The following is a 9355-nucleotide window of genomic DNA, read 5'->3' as shown; positions in this document are numbered from 1 at the left end:
AGTGTGGTTGCTGCGGGATCCAGGGGCTGTGTGTGATTGCAGCTGCCTGTGAGTAGTGTCGCTGTATGTGCTGGGCACAATGCGTGCTGTGTGTGTGAAGTGTGGATCCCTGCAGGCTGACAGTGTGAGCGGTGTGTCAGCTGCAGGTGCTTTGGGAATAGCTAGTTAATAGCTAGTAGCAGTTACAGTTAGGACTGGGTAGCTGGGGAAAGGGGGGCAGGTTATGTCCACAGGCCCTAGGAGTTTTCCCCCAAGCCATCCCAGGTTGCGGTTCCTCAGGGACAGGCCCTAGGTTAGGGTTGCTGTCACTCTAGAAGTAGTTAGGCAGAAAGCTGATAGCGGCGGTTGCTGTCCCCATGCGGTTGGTGTTGCCGTGATCGGTTGCAGTTCCCGTGGAGCGGTGGGACCCTCGTTGGGGTCCACCGGCAGAGTACCTGGAAAGGATCAGACGGACGTCTGACCCTTTTAGAAGAGAGTTGCGGTCCCGAGCATCGGAGTGCTCGGAAGGTATCTTCAATATTATAAAGTGCACCAACTGGGCCCTAGCTTAACATAGTGACTGCGCAGTCACCCACGACCTTTCGCAGGATTGCGGGACATTGGGTGTGGGGTGATCACAGGACACTGGGTGGGGAATACCAGACATTGGGCTGAGGTGATGCGGATAGAGCAGCCGGTTATGTTATGATGTTATGTACTGTGTTATGTGTTATTAAGTAAAGTGTTAGCTATTGTTTTATATCTACGTGTGTTATGGTATTTCTTACTCAGGGCTATCTTTCCTAACGGGGGATCCTGGGTAAGTGGAGGCGCTGCACCAGGTAATGGTAAGGGTTTCCCCAGGCTCCCAGCTAGCGGAGGCTCAGATCTCCTGGAGCCGCAGGTGTGTTTCAGTACCAGTAACCCTTTAGGAGCAGGTGTGTTGCAGGGAAAGGGACCGGTTAGACCACGAGGGGCCAATGTGAGATTGGGTGGGTCGGCCGGTTCACAAAAAGGGTTACATTTGGAGGCGCTGCTGAGATATCAGACCTGGGGTGCCCTGTACATGTTTTTGCTAAATTGTGTCCTATTTTTGTTCCACCATGTGGGTGCTCTCAAAGCAGGAGGTCTACGCTTGGGCCTTGAAGGTGAACGTGACTCCTAACCGCGTGATTGCCGTGGGGGCAGTCCCGGCTGGCGTGCCCTTGTTAGAAGTCCAGGCGCAGGTTCGGAAGCTCCCTGGACTGTCGGGTACGTGGGTCAGAGGGCGAAGGTATGATGACACCGTGCAATGGAGTACTGTCCTGATATATGTAGGCCAGACCCTAAGCGAGGAAGATGGCCCTAAGTTCTTAAATTTGCCCGGGGGTCCGACCGATGGGTGCCCCTTTATCTACCCTGACTTGGCAGTTTCTATCTGCACCGAGAGCCCTATAGACATTGACCGTGAGCCCCACCTAAAATGGCGGCTCCCGCCGAATCAAAATGGCACGTGTGCGGCTGACTGCCAGCATGCACAGGAAAATGTTGCAAACCTTCTCCCAGGATTGGCGGGAAAGCCAGAGCCCCGCCCCCACACTGTGAGTGACTCAGAACAGAGCTCGCAACATTCCCTAAAAGACTGTGCTGCTTTTCCTCTAGAGTCCACCAGGGGGAGGGAGTGTCGTGAGCAGAAATCAGCCAACTCTGTTCCCCCTAAGGAAAGCAAGGGATGCCGAGAAAAGCACCCTTGGCTGTATAGAATCGTACGGGCCCCCCATTTAGACTTGTCAATGGCGGTGTGCCCGTGTGCATTAAGAGACTGGAAGGCGACTGGTGGCTGGGCGGACGGGTCCCCTGAGTTAGCCGTCGCCCTCACGATGACCGTGGTAGACGGGGAAGAATGCCTGCACGGCCGTCTGCATGAGTGTGAGTGTCCTGTGGGTGAACTGACCCGAGGGCCCGAGTGCCCTGACTGTGCGGCGCAGTTCCTGCAACCCAAACTGCCGCAGCCTACCGAGCTGCCAGTGGGGGAGGACACTGTAGCAGAACTGGATTGTCCTTTCCCTGGGAAGGAAGAGCAGGAACCTCTGATGGCGGAACCTACAGAGAAAGAGGCGCCTGATGGTGCTACCAAGGTGGGTGAAGCCGCAACTGATCTGTCCACTTTAGCCATGGAGGTGGTGGAGGGGCCGTGTGCCCAATTGGACTTTCCAGACGCTGAGGTGGAGCCGCTGAAGGCGGAGCTCCAGATGGCGGAACCCCCGATGTCGGTTCCAGATCCGGTTCCCGAGCAGGAACCACCGAGACCAGAACCACAGATTCCAGAAGGCCAGGGTAAGGTGTTTGTACCCCCGCCCATGTGTGGTGATTCTAGCGACCAACCGAGCGTGGTGATGCGCCTGCCAGCGGACCACTCCAGTGAGGTGACCGAGCCAATCACCTCAACTGATACAGACCATGATGTGGGCCCGTGTGCCCTGCAACGGCCAGTCCGGCCTACCATCGAGGTACCAGCGGTCCCAGGCTTGGGATCAGTACCTGCCGACAACGATAGGGGTAAGTTGACTGCCCCAGGGGTGTCGGGTGTGAGCTCCCCGGTGATCGTGGAGCCTGGTGACTCCAGAGGTAGGGTCACCCGGGCGGTGGGCTCACCCCGTCATCGCGTCCTGGTGGAGGTGTCTCCCCCAGAAGATCTCTGCAGATCATGGAACGAACTCGACCTTATCCAGGGATCCGGTGTAGCGGACCGGAGCGACACATACTCCTGCACGAGGAGTCTCCAAACTTGGCCTTCTCAAGACCCGGGCCTACCCGAAGAAGTTGTACAGTCCACAGAAGGAGTCACCGTTAAAGGGATGGTTGGAGCGGACAAAGACTCTGTTGAGACCGCTCTGGTAGTTGTGGCCTCTCCTAGGTGCGCAATGGAGCGCTGTGTTCGCCATGTGGTGGATCGAGGAAAGAGACTGAGCCTCCCTGTCTCCCGTGAGACGAGACCGGAGGAACCGGAAAGGGTCAATACCCAGGACCCCGTACATTTTTTTCTGCGAGAGGGAGAAGGTGGGTTGGTGCAAGGGACAGGTCTTGAGTTCCAAAAGACTCACAGGAGTCAAGGTGGGATACCCTCACCCAGTCTGTTAGGGGCACTCCAATCTGAGACTCAGCTGGCCTCGGGTATCCATGCGGGGATGTTGGGTACGAACGGGAAAATGCTTATGTATGATGTACGGTTTACTATGCATTTTTCATTGTGTAATCCACTGCATGGTTGCTACCCAAGCGAGGGCGTTGGGATTCTGCGAAGGGGAGAATGTAGCCCGAGGTAAATTTTCTCTTTCTGGCCCCCCTCCGCGAGTGCCGTGCAGTAGCGGGTGCCGCCGGAGGCTTTGACGGACCCGCCGGCACTTCGCGAGGGTGGGGGCCAGTACAGGGAGCGGTGCAGGCTGGTTGCCGGGAACGCGATCGGGCCGTCGCTAGGGCCGCGATCGCGTTGCCATCGGCTGGGCGGCTTGCAGAGAGTGCGCCGCCATTACAGGGAGTCTCGCGCATGGGCAGTAGGTGGCAAGCGCAGGGAAGGCCCCAGAGAGATCGCGCGAGAGTAGGGAAGGTAGTAGAGAGGTTGCGGCGGCCATTAGGGGTTCGCGCATGCGCAAGGGAAGCGCGCACGCGGCCCCAATGCTTTAGGCAGCCCCTGGGAACTACAATTCCCAGGAGGCTTAGGGAGACAGGCACCAGGTGCCCCAGAGGAGCCAATAGGGCTGGAGGAAGCTCAGCCCGGGAATATAGATACATTTCCCGGGCTTTGCAACAGTCAGTCAGGGCAGAGCAGAGGAAGGAGTAGGAAGGATGCAGGGAGCGCGTGGCTCCTGCATCAGGTAAGGGTCCTCCCTAGATTCCCAGGCAGGCCCCAATTCCCGGGTAAGGGCAGGGGGTAACTGAAGAGGGACGGCCTTAGCTAGGGAGGTGACCCTTGAGTGTGGAAGGTGCTGGTTTGGCAGTGTCGCAGCGGAGAGAGCTGTGGGCACTGTCAAAGAGGCACAGTGTGCTAGCAGTGTGGTTGCTGCGGGATCCAGGGGCTGTGTGTGATTGCAGCTGCCTGTGAGTAGTGTCGCTGTATGTGCTGGGCACAATGCGTGCTGTGTGTGTGAAGTGTGGATCCCTGCAGGCTGACAGTGTGAGCGGTGTGTCAGCTGCAGGTGCTTTGGGAATAGCTAGTTAATAGCTAGTAGCAGTTACAGTTAGGACTGGGTAGCTGGGGAAAGGGGGGCAGGTTATGTCCACAGGCCCTAGGAGTTTTCCCCCAAGCCATCCCAGGTTGCGGTTCCTCAGGGACAGGCCCTAGGTTAGGGTTGCTGTCACTCTAGAAGTAGTTAGGCAGAAAGCTGATAGCGGCGGTTGCTGTCCCCATGCGGTTGGTGTTGCCGTGATCGGTTGCAGTTCCCGTGGAGCGGTGGGACCCTCGTTGGGGTCCACCGGCAGAGTACCTGGAAAGGATCAGACGGACGTCTGACCCTTTTAGAAGAGAGTTGCGGTCCCGAGCATCGGAGTGCTCGGAAGGTATCTTCAATATTATAAAGTGCACCAACTGGGCCCTAGCTTAACATAGTGACTGCGCAGTCACCCACGACCTTTCGCAGGATTGCGGGACATTGGGTGTGGGGTGATCACAGGACACTGGGTGGGGAATACCAGACATTGGGCTGAGGTGATGCGGATAGAGCATCCGGTTATGTTATGATGTTATGTACTGTGTTATGTGTTATTAAGTAAAGTGTTAGCTATTGTTTTATATCTACGTGTGTTATGGTATTTCTTACTCAGGGCTATCTTTCCTAACGGGGGATCCTGGGTAAGTGGAGGCGCTGCACCAGGTAATGGTAAGGGTTTCCCCAGGCTCCCAGCTAGCGGAGGCTCAGATCTCCTGGAGCCGCAGGTGTGTTTCAGTACCAGTAACCCTTTAGGAGCAGGTGTGTTGCAGGGAAAGGGACCGGTTAGACCACGAGGGGCCAATGTGAGATTGGGTGGGTCGGCCGGTTCACAAAAAGGGTTACATTTGGAGGCGCTGCTGAGATATCAGACCTGGGGTGCCCTGTACATGTTTTTGCTAAATTGTGTCCTATTTTTGTTCCACCATGTGGGTGCTCTCAAAGCAGGAGGTCTACGCTTGGGCCTTGAAGGTGAACGTGACTCCTAACCGCGTGATTGCCGTGGGGGCAGTCCCGGCTGGCGTGCCCTTGTTAGAAGTCCAGGCGCAGGTTCGGAAGCTCCCTGGACTGTCGGGTACGTGGGTCAGAGGGCGAAGGTATGATGACACCGTGCAATGGAGTACTGTCCTGATATATGTAGGCCAGACCCTAAGCGAGGAAGATGGCCCTAAGTTCTTAAATTTGCCCGGGGGTCCGACCGATGGGTGCCCCTTTATCTACCCTGACTTGGCAGTTTCTATCTGCACCGAGAGCCCTATAGACATTGACCGTGAGCCCCACCTAAAATGGCGGCTCCCGCCGAATCAAAATGGCACGTGTGCGGCTGACTGCCAGCATGCACAGGAAAATGTTGCAAACCTTCTCCCAGGATTGGCGGGAAAGCCAGAGCCCCGCCCCCACACTGTGAGTGACTCAGAACAGAGCTCGCAACATTCCCTAAAAGACTGTGCTGCTTTTCCTCTAGAGTCCACCAGGGGGAGGGAGTGTCGTGAGCAGAAATCAGCCAACTCTGTTCCCCCTAAGGAAAGCAAGGGATGCCGAGAAAAGCACCCTTGGCTGTATAGAATCGTACGGGCCCCCCATTTAGACTTGTCAATGGCGGTGTGCCCGTGTGCATTAAGAGACTGGAAGGCGACTGGTGGCTGGGCGGACGGGTCCCCTGAGTTAGCCGTCGCCCTCACGATGACCGTGGTAGACGGGGAAGAATGCCTGCACGGCCGTCTGCATGAGTGTGAGTGTCCTGTGGGTGAACTGACCCGAGGGCCCGAGTGCCCTGACTGTGCGGCGCAGTTCCTGCAACCCAAACTGCCGCAGCCTACCGAGCTGCCAGTGGGGGAGGACACTGTAGCAGAACTGGATTGTCCTTTCCCTGGGAAGGAAGAGCAGGAACCTCTGATGGCGGAACCTACAGAGAAAGAGGCGCCTGATGGTGCTACCAAGGTGGGTGAAGCCGCAACTGATCTGTCCACTTTAGCCATGGAGGTGGTGGAGGGGCCGTGTGCCCAATTGGACTTTCCAGACGCTGAGGTGGAGCCGCTGAAGGCGGAGCTCCAGATGGCGGAACCCCCGATGTCGGTTCCAGATCCGGTTCCCGAGCAGGAACCACCGAGACCAGAACCACAGATTCCAGAAGGCCAGGGTAAGGTGTTTGTACCCCCGCCCATGTGTGGTGATTCTAGCGACCAACCGAGCGTGGTGATGCGCCTGCCAGCGGACCACTCCAGTGAGGTGACCGAGCCAATCACCTCAACTGATACAGACCATGATGTGGGCCCGTGTGCCCTGCAACGGCCAGTCCGGCCTACCATCGAGGTACCAGCGGTCCCAGGCTTGGGATCAGTACCTGCCGACAACGATAGGGGTAAGTTGACTGCCCCAGGGGTGTCGGGTGTGAGTTCCCCGGTGATCGTGGAGCCTGGTGACTCCAGAGGTAGGGTCACCCGGGCGGTGGGCTCACCCCGTCATCGCGTCCTGGTGGAGGTGTCTCCCCCAGAAGATCTCTGCAGATCATGGAACGAACTCGACCTTATCCAGGGATCCGGTGTAGCGGACCGGAGCGACACATACTCCTGCACGAGGAGTCTCCAAACTTGGCCTTCTCAAGACCCGGGCCTACCCGAAGAAGTTGTACAGTCCACAGAAGGAGTCACCGTTAAAGGGATGGTTGGAGCGGACAAAGACTCTGTTGAGACCGCTCTGGTAGTTGTGGCCTCTCCTAGGTGCGCAATGGAGCGCTGTGTTCGCCATGTGGTGGATCGAGGAAAGAGACTGAGCCTCCCTGTCTCCCGTGAGACGAGACCGGAGGAACCGGAAAGGGTCAATACCCAGGACCCCGTACATTTTTTTCTGCGAGAGGGAGAAGGTGGGTTGGTGCAAGGGACAGGTCTTGAGTTCCAAAAGACTCACAGGAGTCAAGGTGGGATACCCTCACCCAGTCTGTTAGAGGCACTCCAATCTGAGACTCAGCTGGCCTCGGGTATCCATGCGGGGATGTTGGGTACGAACGGGAAAATGCTTATGTATGATGTACGGTTTACTATGCATTTTTCATTGTGTAATCCACTGCATGGTTGCTACCCAAGCGAGGGCGTTGGGATTCTGCGAAGGGGAGAATGTAGCCCGAGGTAAATTTTCTCTTTCTGGCCCCCCTCCGCGAGTGCCGTGCAGTAGCGGGTGCCGCCGGAGGCTTTGACGGACCCGCCGGCACTTCGCGAGGGTGGGGGCCAGTACAGGGAGCGGTGCAGGCTGGTTGCCGGGAACGCGATCGGGCCGTCGCTAGGGCCGCGATCGCGTTGCCGTCGGCTGGGCGGCTTGCAGAGAGTGCGCCGCCATTACAGGGAGTCTCGCGCATGGGCAGTAGGTGGCAAGCGCAGGGAAGGCCCCAGAGAGATCGCGCGAGAGTAGGGAAGGTAGTAGAGAGGTTGCGGCGGCCATTAGGGGTTCGCGCATGCGCAAGGGAAGCGCGCACGCGGCCCCAATGCTTTAGGCAGCCCCTGGGAACTACAATTCCCAGGAGGCTTAGGGAGACAGGCACCAGGTGCCCCAGAGGAGCCAATAGGGCTGGAGGAAGCTCAGCCCGGGAATATAGATACATTTCCCGGGCTTTGCAACAGTCAGTCAGGGCAGAGCAGAGGAAGGAGTAGGAAGGATGCAGGGAGCGCGTGGCTCCTGCATCAGGTAAGGGTCCTCCCTAGATTCCCAGGCAGGCCCCAATTCCCGGGTAAGGGCAGGGGGTAACTGAAGAGGGACGGCCTTAGCTAGGGAGGTGACCCTTGAGTGTGGAAGGTGCTGGTTTGGCAGTGTCGCAGCGGAGAGAGCTGTGGGCACTGTCAAAGAGGCACAGTGTGCTAGCAGTGTGGTTGCTGCGGGATCCAGGGGCTGTGTGTGATTGCAGCTGCCTGTGAGTAGTGTCGCTGTATGTGCTGGGCACAGTGCGTGCTGTGTATGAAGTGTGGATCCCTGCAGGCTGACAGTGTGAGCGGTGTGTCAGCTGCAGGTGCTTTGGGAATAGCTAGTTAATAGCTAGTAGCAGTTACAGTTAGGACTGGGTAGCTGGGGAAAGGGGGGCAGGTTATGTCCACAGGCCCTAGGAGTTTTCCCCCAAGCCATCCCAGGTTGCGGTTCCTCAGGGACAGGCCCTAGGTTAGGGTTGCTGTCACTCTAGAAGTAGTTAGGCAGAAAGCTGATAGCGGCGATTGCTGTCCCCATGCGGTTGGTGTTGCCGTGATCGGTTGCAGTTCCCGTGGAGCGGTGGGACCCTCGTTGGGGTCCACCGGCAGAGTACCTGGAAAGGATCAGACGGACGTCTGACCCTTTTAGAAGAGAGTTGCGGTCCCGAGCATCGGAGTGCTCGGAAGGTATCTTCAATATTATAAAGTGCACCAACTGGGCCCTAGCTTAACATAGTGACTGCGCAGTCACCCACGACCTTTCGCAGGATTGCGGGACATTGGGTGTGGGGTGATCACAGGACACTGGGTGGGGAATACCAGACATTGGGCTGAAGTGATGCGAATAGAGCATCCGGTTATGTTATGATGTTATGTACTGTGTTATGTGTTATTAAGTAAAGTGTTAGCTATTGTTTTATATCTACGTGTGTTATGGTATTTCTTACTCAGGGCTATCTTTCCTAACGGGGGATCCTGGGTAAGTGGAGGCGCTGCACCAGGTAATGGTAAGGGTTTCCCCAGGCTCCCAGCTAGCGGAGGCTCAGATCTCCTGGAGCCGCAGGTGTGTTTCAGTACCAGTAACCCTTTAGGAGCAGGTGTGTTGCAGGGAAAGGGACCGGTTAGACCACGAGGGGCCAATGTGAGATTGGGTGGGTCGGCCGGTTCACAAAAAGGGTTACAAGTATGTAATAGATTGGATAATAATGCAATGTTTTGTACAATGCAACTTGAATAACGGTATATTTTGCAAACTGAATATACTTCAAGAATTTTAACCATTTCACAGGCTATGAACAAGGCGACTAATATTCACTGCTGCGGGAATGGCATTTTTTTTTTTTTTTTTTAGCTACGTGCATTCAAATCATAGTAACATAGTAGATGAGGTTGAAAAAAGACATACGTCCATCAAGTTCAACCTATGCTAAATTTAGACAACATATACTTTATCCTATATCTATACTTACTTATTGATCCAGAGGAAAACAAACAAAAAAAAACCATTAAGGGAAAAAATAA

Source organism: Ascaphus truei, chromosome 4 (genome assembly GCF_040206685.1).
Source record: "Ascaphus truei isolate aAscTru1 chromosome 4, aAscTru1.hap1, whole genome shotgun sequence".
NCBI classification, from domain to species: domain Eukaryota; kingdom Metazoa; phylum Chordata; class Amphibia; order Anura; family Ascaphidae; genus Ascaphus; species Ascaphus truei.
The sequence above is the reverse complement of the archived record's forward strand: the minus strand, read 5'-3'. Positions refer to the sequence as shown.